The sequence below is a fragment of the Saccopteryx leptura genome, chromosome 1 (assembly GCF_036850995.1).
Source record: "Saccopteryx leptura isolate mSacLep1 chromosome 1, mSacLep1_pri_phased_curated, whole genome shotgun sequence".
Lineage (NCBI taxonomy): Eukaryota > Metazoa > Chordata > Mammalia > Chiroptera > Emballonuridae > Saccopteryx > Saccopteryx leptura.
The window spans coordinates 351,983,530-352,006,436 of NC_089503.1; the positions used below are offsets into that span (position 1 = coordinate 351,983,530).

At 38.0% G+C, this 22,907-nt stretch overlaps 1 protein-coding gene and 1 non-coding gene across 4 annotated transcripts in view; both read right to left on the reverse strand.

The window, feature by feature from the left end:
- Positions 1-22,907, reverse strand: part of KCNQ5 (potassium voltage-gated channel subfamily Q member 5) — a 592,119-nt gene that overhangs the window by 230,942 nt on the left and 338,270 nt on the right. The window lies entirely within an intron of this gene.
- On the reverse strand, positions 2,687-2,864 carry LOC136389980 (small nucleolar RNA SNORA81). Its single transcript, XR_010748513.1, has one exon. It is a non-coding gene; the product is annotated as a small nucleolar RNA SNORA81 (small nucleolar RNA).

Sequence of the window (22,907 nt, forward strand, 5' to 3'; positions counted from 1 at the left end):
ACTTGTTCTAGACCATATTTCTTACTTTTACTCAATTCTGGGAAGTTCATATAATAATCTCCCTGAAAACGTCAGTTTCCCTGTTCTTTAGAGTGGCAGCGGGCTTAGTCCCCACCCCTTCTTGGCTTGCCTTGACATGTCTTACAAGTCTTTCTACTGCACCTGACTGGGAGCTCCCAAGGGGCGATAGCCAGTGATTGGTGAATTATGGTCTTGGGAACAAACCTGGTCTCTAATGACTGTTTTTATAAATAAAGTTTTATTGGCACATAGCCACACCCACTCATTTACGTGTTGCTATGGCTACTTTCATGCTACAGCTGCAGAACTGAGAAGTGTGACAGAGATAGTATGGTGCACACAACGAAAATATTTACTCTCTGGCCCTTCAGAGAAAAAGTTTCCAACTCCTAACTGATACTATGTATTCCTTATCTCTTAATAATTATCCCAACATAGAACTGGAGTGAAAGTTCATAACTGCTTATCTTCTATGCTGAAAATAATTACCAACATCCATAGAGGGTTTTCTACAAGCTGGACATAGAGCGAAGCCCCTTTCACATGCATTGTCCACATCACCCTTACAAATTTAGAAAATAAAAATATTGTTATTACCATTTTGCAGATATGGAAACTGAGATCAAGATATCACATTTTATCACTCATCCAAGGTTGTGTAGTAGAGAGAGTGTTCCAACACTGTCTGTCCTGGCTGTCTGTCATGTCAGTGTTGTGGAATAAGCATGCATAGGTGAGTATGGCAATAACGCTGCTGGCTCAGCAAGACTTTTGGGGTTACTTCTCTATCTCTCCAAACTAAGAGGGAAGTAGTTATCATTCCAGATAGAAGTCTCTAAGGGAAAGGAGTTTGCTAGTGCAAAACATCTTGTACACTGTTAATAACTACTCATACTTTTCACTCATGCAGATTAATGATTCAAGATGCTTTACATTATTAAATTGGCCCTAATGGATTGGGAATTAAAAACTAGAAATCAAATTCCATTGTACCTATATGATCCGCTAACTCCTAATAAGATGAAAATCAGAGATCACTAAGGTGGTTTGGAGGATGATGTGGCATCAAATAAAGACCATGACACATGTTTTTCCTCTGGTGAGCACCTGTTATCTAGATATGCTCTAGATATGCTTGGTGGCCCCGTGAGCCCAGGCTTACCACAAAACATTAGTTGGAAAAACAAGCAGAAGTTATTATTATTGTTTTTTTTTGATTAATTCACACCAGATTTATTGATTTTATATAGAGAGGAAGGGGACAGAAAGAGGGAAAGAGAGAGAGAGAGAGAGAGAGAGAGAGAGAGAGACAGGAACAATGAGCTGTTCCTGTATGTGCCCTGACCTGGAATCAAACTGGCAACATTTATGCACGGCCAACACTCTTTTTTTTTTTTAACAAACAAACGATTTTATTTATTTATTTATTTTTAGATTTTATTTATTCATTTTAGAGAGAGGAGACAGAGAGAGAGAGACAGACAGACAGACAGACAGAGAGAGAAGGGAGGGAGGAGCAGAAAGCATCAACTCCTATATGTGCCTTGACCAGGCGAGCCCAGGGTTTCAAAGTGGCGACCTCAGTGTTCCAGGTCGATGCTTTTACCCACTGCGCCACTGCAGGTCAGGCCTGGCCAACACTCTTAACTGAGTTATCCAGCCAGGGCAGGAAGCAGGGTTTTTATTTAAACACTAAGACACCTTATTCCTCTAAAAGCATCCTAATGGTAGCTATGTTTGTATTAAAAACAGATCTATTTCATAATTCATTTTGGTGATTCCTTCTTCATTAATCTTTTTTGCTTAATACCTTTACTTCATGTCACTACTTTGCTCATTTTCTTCCTTGAGCTGATCTTACCCTCCGTTCTAACAAGAGTAGTTCCTGCACTTGACTTCTGTTATTGCCATAGGGGTCCCTCTGAAGACTCCAAGTCAAAAACCTCCAGTGCTCCGGCTACCCAAGAAGCTATGGACGGACAAATGCATTCATAAATTCCTTCCCTTCCCCTTCTCTTGGCTACTCATCCATTTGTCCAGTCAGCGAATATTGATTATGTGTATAACTCTAGGCTCAGCCTTGGGGATTCTTTTTTTTCCCTTTTTTCAGATTTAGGGTCTACTGAGACACAGAGTACTTAAACAGATGTAAAATTAAAATTCTGAATGATGATTGTAAAGATAGGGGAACTACAGGGGAAGACAGAAGCACACAGGTGAGGAGGGGCTAGGCAGGATTGGTTACACTTACGTGTCAAGTGCAAAGTGAAAAGGCAGTGACCTTCGTTAACAATTACTAAGAATTTCAAGATGGTGATAGCAGAACATGCCAGGAAGTCTGGCGCCTTTTAAGTGCTGGGCTCCATGGGACTACACAGATTGCATGCTCATGAAGCCAGACGTGAGGTTAGGGAAGACTTTCTAAAAAATGTACTGACCAAACTTAGCCCTAAATATCCAGCGGGAGTTAGTTAGCACAATGGTTGGAAAGACTAGTCCATGAGACTGCATGGGTTAAAGCCAGGTGCAAGCACAGTGTCACCAAAATTCAATAATTAATCAATAAAGTAGAGCTAGTGAACACTTGCTAGCTAGCTTATTCTTAGGTGGTACATAGAAGGCGTAAGGTAGGTCATTCCTGCAAATTCTTTTTTTTTTTTTTTTAACATATTGCACCAAATCTTAAGACAAAAGATACTGGACATTAAGAAAGAGGTCCACTTCAGTCTTGACAATCTAGTGCATTTACTTTTCTTCTTGTGTGTACTCTGCTAGCATTGTTACAAAAACCAAGATGTGATCCCAGTTTCTGCAATTTTAGCACAGTGCTTATACAAGAAGGCTGCAAATTCTTTTCCTGTATAGAAATCATTTCAGCTCATTTGAAAACAAGTACTGAGTACTCATTGTAAAACACATTGTACCAAGCACTACCGAGGTACAAGGATGAATTTAAGCATTCCCCACTCTTAAGGGATTAAAAAACTAGGGTAGTGGGTGAGGTGAACATAATGGATTACAGTGAATGGTTGAGGCAGCTCAGTCCTAAGAAAAATGCTATAAAGGTTGAACCAGGGAAGGTTCTATTCCATCGTATTAGGATGGTGGAAGCACATCAAAAAAGTCTTCAAAAATGAGTGGTGCTTGAGATGGCCTTTGAAAGAAGGGTAGGATTCTAACCAGAGAAGCTTCTGGAGAAACATTCCAGAAGAAGCATACAATATGGGAAAGGAAGCAAGCCAAAAAAAAATGAGATAAATATTTGCTCATTTGGTCCTGGCTAGGTAGCTCAGTTGATTAGAGCATGGTCCCAATATGCCCAGGTTACATGTTCGATACCCAGTCAGGGCACAAACAGGAATCAACCAATGAATACATTAAAATAGTGGAACAATAAATCAATGTTTCTCTCTCTTTTTCTCTAAAATAAATCAAGAAAAAATATATTGGCTTGTTGTTTTGTGAAACAAAAAGTTATTGCAGCACAGGGCCAGACAGGTGGCTGAACTGGGAGTCTGGGGACATGATTGGGGGAGATGCTCATATGGCAGGGCCTGTGTCTCATTCAGTGGACTTTCCCTCTGGTAAAATCAAGTTGGCAGCAGTGTGTGTTAGGAGATATTTGGATAGTTGAGTAGCAGGGCAATAGTACTATGATCTAGGTTAGGTTGTAAAGTAAGTGGTAGACATGAGAAGGGAATACAAGAGAGATACTGTAAGTACAGGAGCTTCTACTTATTAGACTGGGGAGTAAAGATTGGGAAGGAGGTGTGGTTGGAAAGTCTGAAGTTATCATATGTAGTTATTGGTGATGCTCCTAACAAGTCAGGAGGAGAAAAGTCAGGAAAATCAGGTTGAAAAACTAATTTTGAGAAGAAGGTAAGTCCAGTTTCAGGCGTCCACACAGATTGTGGATCTAAATTTGGGCATAAAATCTGGTTGGCGATATGGAAGTACTTTTTTACTAGAGGAAGTGAATATGGGAACGTGTGATCATAAGGAATTGCAGACCTAGCATGTAAGGTTTATGTAAATAAGCATAAAGGATATTTGGGGAACAATCCCTGATTTAGGAGAATGGCATCGTGGAGAACAAAGAACACATTTTGCTATGAATTGGCTATTGGCAGCACTGTCAGAAGCCGACTGCCTGGCTGGGGAAGCACTGAACTGACACAGAATGACCCATCTGAGGTGTCAGTGTTCAGACATCAGGCTTCTGGTGCAGTGCTGGGGTTCGAGTGTGGCTCTGCTGACGTCATTGCTTCTGAAGGTCCTACACACATGTATGCATGCTGACAACTGACCACCCCCACTTCACCTCTCTACTGGTTGAATAAAAGTAGATGCAGGAGAAAAAGTCAGGGGCCACCAGCATGTCTTAATCTAGGGTCCATGGGCCTCCAGGGGGCCTGTGGATAGAATTTAGGGGGCTGTAAATGTAGATGGGAAAAAATTTGCATTTTTGTCACTAACCACAGCAACAAACTATGATGGTATTACCAGTACTTCCAATTTGGCCATTCATAGAAGTCAAAGATATTTTCTTTCTTTTTTTTTTTTTTTTTTTTGATTTTGCAAAACTGCGATGTTAATTTTAGTTTATTATTTTTATTTAAAAAATTTAATTATTAAATAATTTGTTGACGTACTTTTAAGTGTCCTATTCCATATAACACCCTCTACACCCCACATTGTGCCTCCCATGCCCCATGTGAAGTCTCTTTCCACCCCATTTCTACCCCCTTAACCCGCTCCCCTACCTCCAACCCCTTTCCCTGTGGCTATAGCTATCCTGTTTTCTGTATATAAGTGTTATGTATACATGTTTTTGTCTAATCCCTTCACCATCTTTGACTCAGTCCCGTATTTCTCTTTCTCCCTGACAGCTGTTCATTTGTTCCCTGTCACTCTGCCTTTGTTTTCATTTTGTTCCTCAGATTATTGTGTTCATTAGATTCCACATATGAGTGAGATCATATAATATTTGTCTTTCTCTGCCTGGCTTATTTAAAATAATCTCCAGGTACATTTATGCTTGCAAAACATTTCCTTCTTTTTTTTTTTTTTTTTGTATTTTTCTGAAGCTGGAAACGGGGAGGCAGTCAGACAGACTCCCGCATGTGCCTGACCGGGATCCACCCAGCATGCCCACCAGGGGGCGATGCTCTGCCCATCGGGGTGTCGCTCTGTTGCGACCAGAGCCACTCTAGTGCCTGAGGCAGAGGCCATGAAGCCATCCTCAGTGCCCGGGCCATCTTTGCTCCAATGGAGCCTTGGCTGCGGGAGGGGAAGAGAGAGACCGAGAGGAAGGAGAGGGGGAGGGGTGGAGAAGCAGATGGGCGCTTCTCCTGTGCCCTGACTGGGAATCGAACCCGGGACTTCCACACGCCAGGCTGATGCTCTACCACTGAGCCAACTGGCCAGGGCCTAAAACATTTCCTTCTTTTGCACAGCCATGTAGTACTTCACTGTATAAATGTACCACAGTTTTTTAATCCACTTATACATTGATGAACACATGGCTGTTTTCAGATATTGGTTGTTGTAAATAATGCTGCAATGAACACGGGGGTGCGCATCTTCTTTTGAGATTCTTAGCATATATTCCTAGAAGTGGGATAGCTGGATCATAAAGCATTCCATTTTTAATTTTTTGAGAAAATGCCATACTGTTTTCCACAGTGGCTGCACCAGTCTTCATTCCCACCAGCCGGGCAGGAGGGTTCCCTTTTCTCCACACCTTCACTAGCAGTTGTTTGTTGATTTGTTAATGAAAACCATTTGGGCAGGTGTGAGATGATATCTTATCACAATTTTAATTTGCATTTCTCTGATGATTAGTGACCGTGAGCATTTTTTCATGACTACTGGCCATCTGTATATCCTCTTTGGAGAAGTGTCTATTCAGGTCCTTTGCTCACTTTTAATTGGATTGTTTGTCTCTCTGGTATTGAGTTTTATAAATTTTGGTTATTAATCCCTTATCAGATGTATCGGCAACTGTATTCTCCCATACAGTGGGTTGATTTTTTATTTTGTTAATGGTGTCATTTGCTGTGCAAAAATCTCTTTATTTTGGAATAGTCTCATTTATTTGTCCTTTATTTCACTTGCCTGAGGAGGTATATTGGCAAAAATATTGTTATGAGACATGTCTGAGAGTCTACTGCTTATGTTTTCTTCTAGGATTTTTATAGTTTTGTAAGAAGTCACAGGTATTTTCATATCCCATTTTAGAATTGTAGATGAAACCATAATTGTTTCATCTTGATATTGATATTGCTCATCAATATTTCAGGATTATGGTAGTTATTAGGTGCACTGCCAGGGTTGTTTTTTTAATGCATTTATAAAGAAGTATGTGTATTACTATATCAGAAACTTATTTAATATTTTAACAGTAGAATTTCAACATAACTCTTTTCTTTTGTAATCACATGTATTTTATGCATTTAAAAACATTATTCTGAGGAAAGGTTTATATGCTTCAACAAAGTCCTGAAAGTTGTGTGGCACATAAAAAATTGTAGCTAACTGTGCTGGGAGATTAAAAAGTGGGAGCTGAGAGCCGGGAAACAGATCATGTTGGCATAGGTCAGCCATGTACTCAGGTAAGTTCTAAGATAAGTTTTAAAAGCATAGATTTTTTTTCAACAAAACAAAAATCACATGATCCTATCAATAGAAGCAGAAAAGGCATTCTATAAGATACAACATGCTTTTATGTTTAAAACACTCAATAAAACAGGTATAGAAGGAAAGTACCTCAACATATTAAAGGCCATATATGAGAAACCATCGGCTAATATCATACTAAATGGTGAAAAAATGAAGACTTTTCCTCTAAAGTCAGGAACGAGACAAGGCTGCCCATTCTCTCCACTCTTAAACAACATAGTTCAGGAAGTTCTAGCCAGAGCAATCAGGCAAGAGAAAGAAATAAAAGGCATCCTTATCTGGAAAGAAGTAAAGATATCACTTTTTGCAGTGACATGATCCTGTATATAGAAAGCCCGAAAGACCCCACCAAAGAACTATTAGAAATATAAACCAATGTAATGAAGTCGCAGGATACAAAATTAATAATCAGAAGTCTTCTGCTTTTCTATATGCTCATGATGAAACTTCAGAAAATGAACTAAAAAAGCCAATTGCTTTTACAATTGCAACAGCAACAACAAAAAAAATAAAATACCTAGTAATAAACTTAACAAAGGATGTGAAAGACTACAAAGCATTATTAAGACTGAAAACTACAAAGCATTATTAAAAGAAATTGGAAAAGACACAATAAAATGGAAAAATATTTCATGTTCATGGACTAGAAGAATCAACATAGTTAAAATGGCCATATTACCCACAGCAATATACAAATTTAATGCAATCCTCATCAAAATCCCAATGTCATTTTTTAAAGAAATAGAACAACAAATCACTAAGTTTGTATGGGACTTTAAAAAACCCAAATAGCCAAAGAAATCCTGAGGAAAAAGAATGAAGCTGGAGATATCAGACTACCTGACTTCAAATTATATAACAGAGGAATGATAATCAAAACAGCATGGTACTGGCAGAAAAACAGACATACAGAACAATGGAACAAAATCAAGAACTCAGAAATAAAACCACACATATATGGACAAATAATCTTTGACAAAGGAGCCAAAAACACACAATAGAGAAAAGAAAGCTTCTCCAATAATGGTGCTGGGGAAATTGGAAAGCCACATGCAAAAGAATGAAACTTGACTACAGTGTGTCCCCCTACACAAAAATTTATTCAAAATAGATCAAAAACCTAAATATAAGATCTGAAACAATAAATCACATAGAAGAAAACATAGATACTAAACTCATGGACCTTGGCCACAGAGAACAACTTAAGAATTTGACCCCAAGGGCAAGGGAACTAAAGGCAAAAACAAATGAATAAGACTGTATCAAACTAAAAAGCTTCTGCACGGCAAAGGAAACTGACAACAAAACAAATAGTCAATCAAATGAGGGATGATATTTGCAAACAATGGCTTCGATAAGGGGTTAATATCTAAAAATATATAAAGAACTCAGAAAGCTTAGCAACAAACAAGCAAACAATCCAATTAAAAAATGGGGAGAGGACCTGAACAGACACTTCTCCCAAGAAGACATACAAATGGTCAATAGATGTATGAAAAGATGTTTATCTTCACTAGCTATTCAAGAAATGCAAATGAAAACTACAATGAGATACCACCTCACCTCTGTTAGATTGGATATTATCAACAAGACAGGTAAATCAGAAAAAGCTAAGAGCTGTATGATATCTCATATAAGTGGGATATAAAACTGAGACTCATCAGCATAGATAAAAGAGGATGTGGTTACCAGAGGGAGGAGGATGTGGCAGAGGGGATGGAGAAGGGTGTAAAGAGGGACATATATAAGGTGATAGAAAATGATTTGACTTTGGTGATGGGAATACAATATAATAAAATTTCAGATGCTATAGAAACATTTACCTGAAACCTATGTATTCTTATTGATCAGTTTTACCGTTTAATTTCCTAAATAAAATTTAAAAATATGAATTTTCTTTTATACATTAATCATTAGATATCATAAGAAGCATTTTCTTCAAAATTATTCTGTAACAGCCATTGCCCTTTATTTTGCTTGAAGCAATCATTTCTATTTTGTTTCTGAAGAAATGCTCTTTGATGCAGACCTTTTATTCAAAACTTGTCCTGCGGAGGCTCTGATTATTGTAAGAGGAAAAGAATGGCATTTATGATTAAAAAATATTATTAGTTCAAAGGCTTTTTAAGTGTACTCAAGAAAACCACCATCAACTTTTCTTGTGGATTAGTTAAGAATCAAATTGTCAGATTTAATTTGATAAAAAAAATTTGCGCCTGTGGAACAGATAATGTCCATCCAGCTTGAAAGTATGTGCTTGAAGTGTGGGTTCATTTAGCAAGAATTAGGGTGATATGAAAACAAAGCATTCAGGAGAGTTCAACTGATGTTTTGTCAAATGAACCATGGAAAGTTGCACAATGTCATGCACACAAACAAAACCCCCGGGCACTCACAGGCAATTATGAATAACTCAGTGAAGAGAGAAGCGGAGCTGGTGTTTAAAGTAGACATCTCAGTGAGTTTAGCTCAGAGAAGCAGGCAAATTAACACCTCGGGATTTGTGGACTGAAAGAATTGTACATTTCCACTTAGAAGGTGATTTCTCCATGTATTGTGATGGATTATTAGTTTTTCATGGCAAACTATTCATGTGAGTGAATCATTAAGAAAGCTTTGGGAGAGGAGAGATTTTAAATGTCTTATATGGAATGGAATCTTGGGATTAAAGTAAAAAATGCTAATAAGTAGATTTAGAGGTTTTTGTTTTTTTTTTAAAGAAAACAATTCTTCAGCAATAACTTCCAAAAGAAATTCAACACTGTCTCTGACTTTTTATATATTTTCAAATGTTGCTTTGATAAAGTGTGTATTTCTGTACATTTGACGGAAGTCTGCGAGTACATCATGAATTATGATGGTTGGAGTATACAGGTCAGCATTAGGGACTATAGATGACCCAGTGGCTGCTATGACACTTTCCTAGAGATCATGCTGCCTAATGAAATGAAAACGTTATCATCAGAGGAATGGCCGAAACTCATCTATTATTTCCAGTGTCTCAAATTTACCTTTCTTTCTAAACTTGGCACTTTTCAAAACTGTCTTTCTGCATAATTTTTCAATAAAAGAAGGGCATTTTGCACACGAAGTCTATCTACAGCATGCCCCAGCTTCCCCTAACAATAATTACATTAATTAAATATGACATTTTTACTGTCTGTAAAGGTGATTTAGAATATTTGTTTAAAAATACTACACAATTCTGGTCCTGGCCGGTTGGCTCAGTGATAGAGCGTCGGCCTGGCGTGCAAGGGGTCCCGGGTTCGATTCCCGGCCAGGGCACACAGGAGAAGTGCCCATCTGCTTCTCCACCCCTCCCCCTCTCCTTCCTCTCTGTCTCTCTCTTCCCCTCCCGCAGCCAAGGCTCCATTGGAGCAAAGATGGCCCGGGCGCTGGGGATGGCTCCTTGGCCTCTGCCCCAGGCGCTAGAGTGGCTCTGGTCGCAACAGAGCGACGCCCCGGAAGGGCAGAGCATCGCCCCCTGGTGGGCAGAGCGTCGCCCCCTGGTGGGCGTGCCGGGTGGATCCCGGTCGTGCGCATGCGGGAGTCTGTCTGACTGTCTCTCCCCGTTTTCAGCTTCGGAAAAATACAGAAAAAAAAAATACTACACAATTCTGCTTTTCAAGTGTTAACACCCTAAATGTTATCAAAGACTAAAATCAATAAATACTATCTCTGTGAAGCTGTATTATCAGCTACCAGTTTTAAAAAATGCAAAGTAATTTACATGTATGTGGTGTTAAGAAGACAGAGGAAATGGGAAAGGGGGTTTCTGCTCACACAGTGTGTTTCTGTAGAGGACATGGCTGATGCAGATGAGCCGGAGCCAGGCGAGGGGATGCACAGCAGTTCGGGATCCTCCCCTCACAGCAGTCCCTGGACTCGAAACACAGGCGGGGCACACACAGGCTCTCACCCCAGGAAATGGGAAAGGGGGTTTCTGCTCACACAGTGTGTTTCTGTAGAGGACATGGCTGATGCAGATGAGCCGGAGCCAGGCGAGGGGATGCACAGCAGTTCGGGACCCTCCCCTCACAGCAGTCCCTGCACTCTAAACGCAGGCGGGGCACACACAGGCTCTCACCCCAGGAAATGGGAAAGGGGGTTTCTGCTCACACAGTGTGTTTCTGTAGAGGACATGGCTGATGCAGATGAGCCGGAGCCAGGCGAGGGGATGCACAGCAGTTCGGGATCCTCCCCTCACAGCAGTCCCTGGACTCCAAACGCAGGCGGGGCACACACAGACTCTCACCCCAGAATCAGAGAATCTTTGTGGCTAGAAAGAGTTCTGACTAAGCTCCTCTCAAGACAGGGTTCATTTTTATTTATTTTATTAAATTTATTAAGGTGACATTGATTAATAAAATTAAATAGGTTTCACGTGTACAATTTTATAATCCTCTGCATACTGCACTGTGTGTCCACCACCCCGAGCCAAGCCTCCTTCCATCACCATTCATCCCCCTTCAGCCTGTCCTACCTCTTACCCCGTCTTTTCCTCTTGTAATCACCATTCATTTTTTAAAAAAATTTTATTTAGAAAATTAAATTTAACAGGGTGACATTGATCTACCAGAGTACATAGGTTTCAGGTAAATGTTTCTATAGCATTTGAACTGGTGATTATGTTGTATACCCATCACCCAAAGTCAAATTGTTTTTCGCAACTGTATGCTTGTCCCTCCCTCTTTACACCCTTCCCCTATCCCTTCCCCACATCCTTTCCCTCTGGTAACCACTTCAACTTTTATCTATGTCCATGAGTCTTAGTTTTATATCCCACTTATGTGTAAAATCATACAGCTTTTAGCTTTTTCTGATTTATATATTTCACTCAGTATAATGTCCTCTTTTTTTTCTTTTTTTATCATCAAGTGAGAGGCGGGAAGGCACAGAGACAGATTCCTGCATGCGCCCCAATCAGGATCTACCTGGCAAGCACCCTAGGGGTGATATTCTGCTTAACTGGGGCTGTTGCTCTGTTGCTCGGCAAACAAGCTACTTCAGTGCCTGAGGTAAGGCCATGGTACCATCCTCAGTGCCTGATGCCAACTTGCTGGAATGAGCCATGGCTACAGGAAAGGAGAAAGTGGGAGAGAGAGAGAGAGAGAGAGAGAGAGAGGGAGATTAGAGAGGGGTGGAGAAACAGATAGTCACTTCTCTTGTGTGCTCTGATTGGGAATCAAACCCAGACTTCCAGACTTCCACATGCCAGACTAATACTTTACTGATAAACCAACTGGCTGGGGCTGTATAATATTCTCAAGGTCCATTCATGTTGTTGTAAATGGCAGTATGTCATCATTTCTTATGGCTGAGTAGTATTCTATTATATATATGTACCACAACTTCTTTATCCAATCCTCTATCAAGATATACTTTGGTTGTTTCCATGTCTTGGCCACTATAAATAATGCTACAATGAACATGGAGGTGCATATGTCTTTACATACCAATGTTTTTGAGTTTTTAGGGTGGATACCCAGTAGAGCAGTGGTCCCCAACCCCCGGGCCATGGACCAGTACTGGTCCGTGGGCCATGTGGTACCGGTCCACAGAGAAAGAATAAATAACTTACATTATTTCCATTTTATTTATATTTAAGTCTGAACGATGTTTTATTTTTAAAAAATGACCAGATTCCCTCTGTTACATCCGTCTAAGACTCACATGATACATTTATCCGTCCCACCCTAAAGGACCGTCTGTGAAAATATTTTCTGACATTAAACCGGTCCGTGGCCCAAAAAAGGTTGGGGACCCCTGCAGTAGAGGGATAGCTGGGTCATATAATAGTTCTATTCTAATTTTTTGAGGAACCAACATACTTTCTTCCATAACAGTTGTACTAATTTGCATTTCCATCAGCAGTGAATGAGGGTTCTTTTTGCTCCACAGCCGACACTTGTTATTAACTGTCTTGTTTATAACAGATGTGAGGTGGTATCTCACTGTAGTTTTGATTTGCATTTCTTGAATAGCTAGTGAAGATGAGCATTTTTTCATACATATGTCTTCTTGGGAGAAGTGTCTGTTCAGGTCCTCTACCCATTTTTTAATTGGATTGTTTGCTTGTTTGTTGCTAAGCTTTCTGAATTCTTTTTTTGATATTTTAGACATTTAAATAAGGATATCAGAGCCATTGTTTGAAAATATCATCTCCCATTTGATTGGCTGTCTATTGGTTTTGTTATCAGTTTCTTTGGCTGTGTAGAAGCTTTTTAGTTTGATATAATCCCATTTATTTATTTATTTTTGCCTTTACTTCCCTTGCCTTTGGGGTCAAATTCATAAATTGTTCTCTGCGGCCAAAGTCCATGAGTTTAGTATCTATGTTTTCTTCTATGTGATTTATTGTTTCAAATCTTATATTTAGGTCTTTGATTCATTTTGAATTAATTCCTATGCAGGGGGACACACTGTAGTCAAGTTTCATTCTTTTGCATGTGGCTTTCCAATTTTCCCAGAACCATTTATTGAAGAGGTTTTTTTTTTCTCCATTGTGTGTTTTTGGTTCCTTTGTCAAAGATTATTTGTCCATATATATGTTGTTTTATTTCTAGGCTCTCAATTTTGTTCTATTGGTTTGTATGTCTGTTTTTCTGCCAATACCATGCTGTTTTGATTACCGTGGTTCTGTTGTATAATTTTAAGTCAGGTACTGAGATACCTGTGGCTTCATTCTTTTTTTTAATTTATTTAGTGAGAGGAGGGGAGACAGAGAAAGACCCCCACATGTGCCCTAACCGGGATCCACCCAGCAAGCCCACAAGGGGGTAATGTTTTTTCCATCTGGGGTGCTTGCTTCATTGCAACCAGAGCCATTTTTTAGTGCCTGAGGCAGATGCAATGGAGCCATCATCCTCAGTGCTCAGGGACAACTCACTCCAATGAGCCATGGCTGCAGGAAGGGAAGAGAGAGAGAAGGGGGGGGGAGGGGTGGAGAAGCAGATGGGTGCTTCTCCTGTGTGCCCTGGCTGGGAATCAAATCTGGGGCAGCCATAGGCTGGGCTGATGCTCTACCACTGAGCTAATCGACCAGGGCCCTAGCTTCATTCTTCATCCTCAGAATTGCTTTGGCTATTTGGGTTTTTTATGGTTCCATACAAACTTGGTGATTTTTTGTTCTATTTTTTTAAGAAAATGATATTGAAATATTGATGGGGATTATATTAAAGTTGTTTATTGCTTTGGGAAATATGACCATTTTAACTATGTTGATCCTTCTAATCCATGAACACAAAATATTTTTCCATTTCATTGTGTCTTTTCCAATATCTTTTAATAATGCTTTGTATTTTTCAGTATATAGATAGGTTGCAATTGTTGTTGCAATTGTAAAATGAATTGGGTTTTTTTTAGTTCATTTTCTGAAGTTTCATCATTAGCATATAGGGAAGCAGTAGATTTCTGTATATTGATTTTTTATCCTTCAACTTCACTGTATTGGTTTATTGTTTCTAACAGTTTTTTTGGTGGGGTCTTTGAGGCTTTCTATGGATTATGTCAACTGCAAACAGTTATACCTTTACAATTCTTCTTTCTTGCTACGAGTCAGATATGAGTATGTCTACACCTGCTTTTCTTTGGATATTATTTGCTTGGAGAATCATTTTCCAACCTTTCACTTTGAATCTACTTTTGTCTTTGTAGCTTAGATGTGTCTCTTGAAAGCAGCATACAGTTGGGTGTTGCTTTTTGATCTAGTCTGCTACTCTGTGCCTCTTTACTGGTGAGTCCAGTTCATTTACATCTAGGGTACTTATTGACACTTGAAGATTTCCTATAGCCATTTTGTTTTGTTTTCTAGTAGCTCTGTGTCTTGTTTGGTTCTTCTCTTTTGTGTTTCTATTAGTTGTTTTTGTGTGGTAATGTTCCATACTTCTTTCTCTTGTTTCTTTTTTTCTTTAAAGCTGTGTATTTTAGTAGTGGCTTTTTTTGTGGGTGTTTACCATTAAGTTATTAAAAGAAAAATGTTCATATGTATGAGAGTCCTTTTTCTTATTAGTGCTTCTGCACTTTATATCCTTTGCTACTGCACATCTTTATACTCTCCTATTTTATGTTATTGTTGTCACAGATTATCTTTGTTTTTATTTTGACCTTGTTGGAGGTTTTATTTGTAGTTTTGAATTGTTCTCTTCTTTGTGTCTGGTTGAATAAGCCCCTTGAATATTTCCTTTCCTTTCGGTGATAAACTGTCTCAGCTTTTGTATGTCTGCAAAAGTTTTTACTTATTCTTCATATTTGAAGGATAACTTTGATGGACATCATATTCTTGGCTGGTAATTCTTTTTTTCAGAACTTTGAATGTTTGGGTCTACTTCCTCTGGCTTATAGAGTTTCTGCTGAGAAGTCTGATGATAACCTAAAAGGATTTCCTTTATAGGTTATGTATTCTTTTCCCTTGCTTCCTTGAGGATTCTTCCTTTGTTATTGATTTTTGACAATTTTATTACAATATGCCTTGGAGTAGATCTGTTTCGGTTGAGGTAACTCAGTGTTTTGTTTGCTTCTTGGATTCAAGGCTTTAACTCTTTCCATAGGTTTGGAAAATTCTCATCCATTATTTGTTGAGTAGGTTCTCCATTCCCTTCTCCATCTTTTCTTTTTCTGATATACCCATTATTTTTATATTGCTCTTTCTGATGGAGTCAGACAATTTTTGTAGAGCTCTCTAAGTTTTTTTTTTATTTGTGAGTTTCTCTCCTCTTCTCTCTGTAGCATCTTTACTTGTCTGTCTTTGATATCACTGATTATTTCCTCTATCTGGTTTGTTCTCTTAGCTAAATTTGCTTTCTCAGTTTGTAATTCATTGAGTTCTTCATCTCTGTTTTTAAAATTTCAACCTCCTTGGTGAGCTCATTAAGTTGCTTATTGGTGTTTTTTCATATCTTGTTGAGTATTTTTAGAACTTCAATTTTGAATTCTCTATTATTTAATACCAAGGTTTCCATATGATTGAGTTTTTTTCTGTATATTTTTTATTTTCTTTCTGAACTATGTCTCTATCTTAAGTAATGATGGTATTTGATTTCTTCATTCTTAATAGCATTTGAGAGTAGTATTGTTAAGAACTCTAACAAAATTACAACTAAAAATTTAAATTAAAAATACAATAAAATATAAAAATTTAAAGAATAATGACAAGTAAAACAACAACAACAGAAAACAAAGATAGAAAACAAAAAAAATACAGTTGGACAAATATAAAGTGACTGAAAATGATTTGACTTTGGATGATGGGTATACAACATAATCAACAGTTCAAATGCTATAGAAATGTTTACCTGAAACATGTGTACTTTTAGTGATCAATGTCACCCTGTTAAAGTTAATTTTCTATATTTAAATAATAAATAAAATAAACAAAAATAAAAAACTACAACAAAAAACCCTCCAAAAAACAAATGGGGTCAGCATATGGCTTCCCAGAGTGTTTACTTTGAAGGAAATTGAGTATACAATTTTTTCTATGTTTATCTTAACAAATCAACTTCTGATTACATGTTGTGTTGTATAGTCTGAAGTCTGGCAGTCTTTCAGAGGCAGAATGTCAAGTTAGTTACCCAGGTTTTTTGTGGGAATATTGGGGCTGAAGTGGGAAAAAAAACTGAAGGTTTAATTATACAACTTATAACCTACTTTCTTTTGAAAGTAAAAGGAAAGAGTTGTTTATAGAGTTTTCAAGCAACCTATATGTATTTTTATAATACCTTAAAAGTAACAATTAAAAGTTCAAAAGTGGAAATAAAAGAACACCAAAAATAAGTAAAAAACAAAGAAAATACCCACAAAAAGTAAGAATAAAAAATATAAAAATAAAAATAATAAAATTCAAAAGAGAAAAAGAGAAAAAAAAGAATAAGGAAAAAAAGAAAATAAATTTTGGTTATTGAGAGGTTACTGTTTCCTTCCAGTAGGTGTTGCTATATTACAGTTTTAGCTCTGTGAAATTCCTGGAGTGTCCTCTGCTGAGATGTTACTGTCCCAATGATGTAGGTGGGGCAGCAGTCACACTGGTGGGTGGGGCATGTTGTGAGGGCTTTACTTCTTCGGCTTTATGGCTTTGGTTTTACAGCTTCTGATTTCTGGCTTTACTGCTCTAGCAATGGTTATCTCAGGCCTCTGGGTGCTCCTCCACATGTCTCAACAGATCTGGGGACAGGATGTGGAGCACCTCTGTTTTTCAGGAGAGAGAGTGGTTTGGGAAAGCTAGCTGTGGGGTTTGTCTCTGCCACTCTCCACATCATGAGGTGAGGGAGGCAGGATCTGGGAGGCTGGGGGCTGCACTTTAGTTTTCTCGGTCTCTGTACCAGGTGTGGGCTACCAGGAGACCACAGGAACATTGGCCATGACCCCGTGTTCTGTCCACTTTGGTTTATTACCCCCTCTGCCCCTCTATCTTATTGCTCCTCCTGACAGAAGGAAACCCAGTCACTCTGAGTTTTCCTCTTCATACTCCTCAGACAAAACCTAGAGAGCTCGAGCTTCCCTCCCCCACATATTTAGTCCAGCAGAGAAAAAACCCAGTCACTCCAGGTTTGTCTTCTCTCTAGTGTTTACCATGAGTGTGTTTAATCTTCTGCCCCTTTTTAACCCTGTTCCATCTTTAGTCCATTTGGTGTGCAGATTTTTCAGGTGTTCTGCAAGCCCAGCTGGGGTTACTTTGCTGCATTATAGTTGTTCAATTTGTTGAAATTTCAAGGGGAGAGATCAGGAGTATCTCTCACACCCCCATTACTCTGACATCATCTGAGTTTTTTTATTCCATAATCACCATTGTGTTGTCTGTGTGTATTAGGTTTTATTTTCTTTACTTAATCTCTTCACCTTTAAGACAGGGATGTTGTAAAACATCACTGATAGACCATTGTGTAGATGGTTCTCCTTGAGTTCTTCTAGCATCCAGAACAGTCCAGGAGTTAAGGCAGCACAATCCTGTTACAGGTGGCTTAACTGTTACAAGAACTATTTTCCCCTCTGAGTCGTTTCCTTATCCCAGCCCTTGACTCACTGGTCTTCATTCAGGCTCTGCACTACTGAGACATGTGCTCTCTCCTCTGTATGTTCTTCAGATGCTTGTTTGGTTTATTTTTTGTTTTTGGGGTTTTTTTTTTGTGTATGACAGAGACAGAGAGACAGAGAGAGGGACAGATAGGGACAGAGACAGGAAGGGAGAGAGATGAGAAGCATCAATTCTTCATTGCAGCTTCTTAGTCTCCTTAGTTGTTAATTGATTGTTTTCTCATATGTGCCTTAACCAGAAGCTACAGCAGAGTGTGTGACACCTTGCTCAAGCAAGAGACCTTGGGCTCAAGCTAGCAACCTTGGGCTTCAAGCCAGAAACTTCTAGGCTCAAGCCAGCGACCATGAAGTCACATCTATAATCCCACACTAAAGCAGCGACCTCGTGCTCAAGCTTGATGAGCCCATGCTCAAGCCAGTGACCTCAGGGTTTCAAACCTGGGTCCTCTGCATTCCAGTCTAATGCTCTATCCACTGTGCCACCACCTGGTCAGGCCAGATGTTTGATTTTATCATGACTTTCTCATCAATCTTCAGATTAAATCTACCAAGTCCTGTTCTTTGTCTACTTTTCATATGGAACAATGTCTTACAGATTTGCCACTTTCCTTGTCACTGTTATAAGTTTGTTCCTGTATCCCCTGAGGTTTGACTTAGGCCCATTATTGTTCTCCAGTCTGAGCAAAATATTTAGCATTGAATCACAAACAAAATATCTGCACTGTAAATTTTTGCCAGGGAATTCAAATTCAAACCTTCCACTGCCTAGCTATTAGCAAAAGTTTATTTCAAAGAGAATTGTCTTGAAGATTTTCATTTGCTTATTTTCCTGTACCTTTTCTTTTTTTAAATTTATTTTTATTTTATTTATTCATTTTTTAGAAAGGAGAGAGAGAGGGAGAGAGAGAGAGAGAAGGGGGGAGGAGCTGGAAGCATCAACTCCCATATGTGCCTTGACCAGGCAAGCCCAGGGTTTCGAACTGGCGACCTCAGCATTTCCAGGTCAACGCTTTATCCACTGCGCCACCACAGGTCAGGCTCCTGTACCTTTTCTATTATGCTACAGAGTCTGCAGCAAACCTGACCATTGATAAACTATGGACTTAGACCTCATTACCTTGATAACTCATGGGATGCTTTCACTAAAATGTGTTTGATTTCTTGCTCTTTTCCTGAAGAATGGAAAGCATCCAGTCAATTTATGATATTTTAAGAGTTTCTCTGTACTTCACATTGTAGTTGCTCAATGAGGTATCATGTTAGAGATTTCTCTCAGGATTTTATTACAAGAAACAACTTTTTGCAATACGATGGGCAAATTGTTGGCCAATTTTAATAAGCATGTTGCTGGGTCTAGATTTATCTTATATGGTATCAAAGTATTGGAAAATAAAACTAAAGAACTCTATTAATAAACCTTAATGAATTTTGAAAAAATGGTAACAGGTGTCAAATACCAGAGAGAAAAATATTCTGAGTGTCAAAGAAAGAATGAAGTAGGGGACTCTAGATCTTGTATATTGATAAACTCAATCTCAATTACAACTCTTAGGAATATTCCAGATATAATATTAAGCAAATGATTTATAGTAAATTCAAAAGAACAACTATGATTTCTGGAAAGAAATAATGGTTCACCAAGATCAAGAAACACAAAACTATGCTTGTTTTCTATTTTGATAGGTTTTACCAGCTTGTTATATTAGGAGAATAGAATTAATTAAATGTTTGATTTCAGCAAAGCACTGGAAAGTGTTTTATAATATCTTGAGGAAATTGATAAGTTCAGGCAGGATGATATGACTTGGAGGATTTGTACTTGGTAACAAATCTCCAAATGTGAGTCAGAGTTATTTTGTAAAAAATATCTAAAGACAAGTGTCTTGAAGCAAGTGCAATTCCATAATCCATCAAACCAAAACGTCATCTATTGCTTCTGGAAAAAATGACATGGTTTGCTTTATGGAGACAGTGACCTCTTAACATCCTTACCTCCTTGCTTTGGCTGCTAGGGAGCTTGGAGGTGAACTTGCGACCCATGTTAATAATGGTGCAGAGTCTCCTGCTATACATGTTTATGGATCAACTTCAATCCCGACCTCTTTATATCATTCTATCATTACCTTCTCTTTACTATATTATTTCAGTCACAAATAATGATATTTACAAGTATTGGGAACTGAATCATGGTCTGTACCTAACAGGGCTTTCTGTTTAGTGGGAAGACAAATTTTTATTTGTTTTTATTCACATATATGTTATTAGTAGACTCAAGTCCTTTCTGGATGATACAAGGTATTTGGGGTATGACTGACTAAATATGAAAATGATAAAGATATGGTTTTAGCCTCACTACTCTTTACATGGAAATGGAGTATTAGTGCAGCTTAAAGTCACATTCTTTTTAAAGAACCAAGTGATACCATTGGCCTAAATTCAACCTGATATAAACTAAACCTAATAGATATCTCTCATTTGGATTTCTAAAATGTTTACATTTGTTATTTTTACTTTGTATTATGTTAATTTTGATTAATTTATTCCTAACATGAACTACCAACTCCCTACTCTGAGAATCTCTAAATGTCCTACATTTGTCTTCAGAGATATTTTACAAACCCTGTGGCTCTTCTCAAGAGACTTGTCACCTGGCACCCCCGCCCCCAAGAGCCATGTCATCCTGCCTGCATTTCTCCTCCGTTTCCTCAAAAATATTGTAAAACACTTTCCTGTGCTTTGCTAAAATGAAAATATTTTATCTACTCTATTCCCCTGATATAGCAAACTGATGAACCTATTGAAATAGGAAACAAATTTACCAATATACAAAGTCCAGAGACCCTTTTCTTACAGATTTTAACCTCAGAATATTTTCTTCTCTCTGGTGATTTGGTATCAATTGCATTTTTCAAGATTTATTAAAGCTTATTAAAAGTTCTTCAATTTTATCCACAATTATTTTAATGCTTTATAACAGTGATTTTCAACATTTTTGATCTTATAGCACACATAAACTAATTACTAAAATTCTGCTGCACACATAAAAATATATTTTTTTGCCAATCTGACAAAAAATAGGTATAATTTTGATTCATTCACACTGGATGGCTATTGTGTTGGCAGTTGTCATTTTTTTATTTGACAATTTAAGGGAAAAGAGGCCAGTGCCCTTGATTAAATAGTCAGGTACTGCTTGTTTTAAAAATTCTTGTGACACACTGGTTGAAAATTGCTGCTTTAAAACATAATAAATCTGGACCCAGCCACCCTAACTCATTAAAAATGGCCAACAATTTGCTCATTATATAATTTCATTTTCTCTGAACCGCATTTAACAATATTCATTTTAGTTTGAAATCATGCTTTTTGATGGGGAAAAAAAGCAATAGGTTAGGATTTGAATAGCTCTGCTTTCTCTGTGTGATTGTAACAATACTGGTCTCCACAAGCAGGGCTGTATTTTCTCTAATCCTGTTTTTTGTTTTCAAGGGAAAAAAAGGCCTTTTTCTTATGTGGTATGTTCTGGCTTATCTGGATTTTAAACCATCTGAAATTATTCTTAAAGTGTGTGGTTCTTAAAAAAAATTTTGTTCTTAGTTACATGCTTTCTATTTTCTCTACATTTAAAATATCCATAGTGCATATTTAAGTTCTTTGGAGGATTTCTGGGTGGAATGTCTGGGTTGACAAAACTGGTTTCCTTCAATGTTCTTCTTTCTAGCTCTCCAAATAGGTGTTTGCCTGTGGTTTCAAATATTTTGTTTTTACTCTTATTAAAATAGTTTTCCTGAAGCAAACTAACAGATACAGAGAACATATTGATGGTTGGAGGATGGGTGAAAAGAGGAAGGGATTAAGAAGTAGAAATTCCCAGTTATAAAAACAGTCAAGGGGATGTTAAATACTACATAGAGAATATAGTCAACAATATTGTAATTACTATGTGTGGTGTCAGATGGGCACTAGATTTACTGGAGTGATCACTTTGTAAGTTATATAAATATCTAATCACCATGTTGTACACCTGAAATTAATATATATATATATATATATATATATATATATATTATATGTCTACTGTAATTAAAAATAATTTTTTTTTGTTTTACTTTTATGTCCTTTGTCTGCTTCAGTCTGTTTTCATTAAAAGGATCATACTTTCTTAGGAAGTGGTGGTCTCAAGAAGGGAAAGTTCAGACTTTTTAATTTTTGCCTCATATCCGGGCACCTATCCCAAGTCTGTGTTCCATGAAGACACTCACTTAGTCTAAAGTGAATTGAATGAATCTTGGCCTATCAAAATTAAATCAAAACCCTCTTTTCCCAAGAGTAGTCAAAAAGCATGCTTTTCATCCTGGTAGATGGTGTAGCCAGTCAATAGTTGCATGGAGTGATTGGGATGGTTTTGCTGAATTGAACAAGGCAACTTGAACATTATTTCTCAAAGGACCTGAGGTCTGCAACTTAGAAATCATCAGTCAGGTTCTTACCTCTGGGAGCTCTGTTCCAATTTCCTTTCCAGAAAACATGACTGAGATTGAAAACCGGTATATATTGTTTAGTGACAGTGAATTTAAAACAAAAAAAGCCCTGGTGGGTTAGCACAGTTGGTTAAGAGCATCGTCCAGAAACAACAAGGTTGTGGGTTTGATGCCCTGTCAGGACACATATGGGAAGCAGTCAATGAATACACAACTGAACAGAACAACAAATGAATGCTTCTTCCCCCTCTTCCTCCTCTCCTCTCTCTCCCTTTCTCTATCTCTAAAAAAAAAATTAAGCCCTAGTTAGATGGTTGGAACGTGTCCTAGAGCGTGGATGTTGCCGGTTCGATCCCTGGTCAGGGCACATACAGGAGCAGCTCAATGCTCCTGTCTCTTTTTCCTTGCCTCTCTCTCACACAAACAAACAAATAAACAAACAAACAAACAAACACAGAATAAAAGGGTCTTTCCTATTGTCATATATTCAATGCATGCAACAGGAAAGCATTCTATTTTTATATTTTATATTCTTGTTACACAATATATTTTATGTTTTTGTTACCTTGTTATATTTTTCTTTGAGCAAACAGCACCTTATTTATTCTGGTTTTCCTATGCTTATTTGTTTTGGTCTTTTCTGCTAGAATAAAAACTTCATAAGGACAGGAACTTCCTTGCTCTTATTTGCCA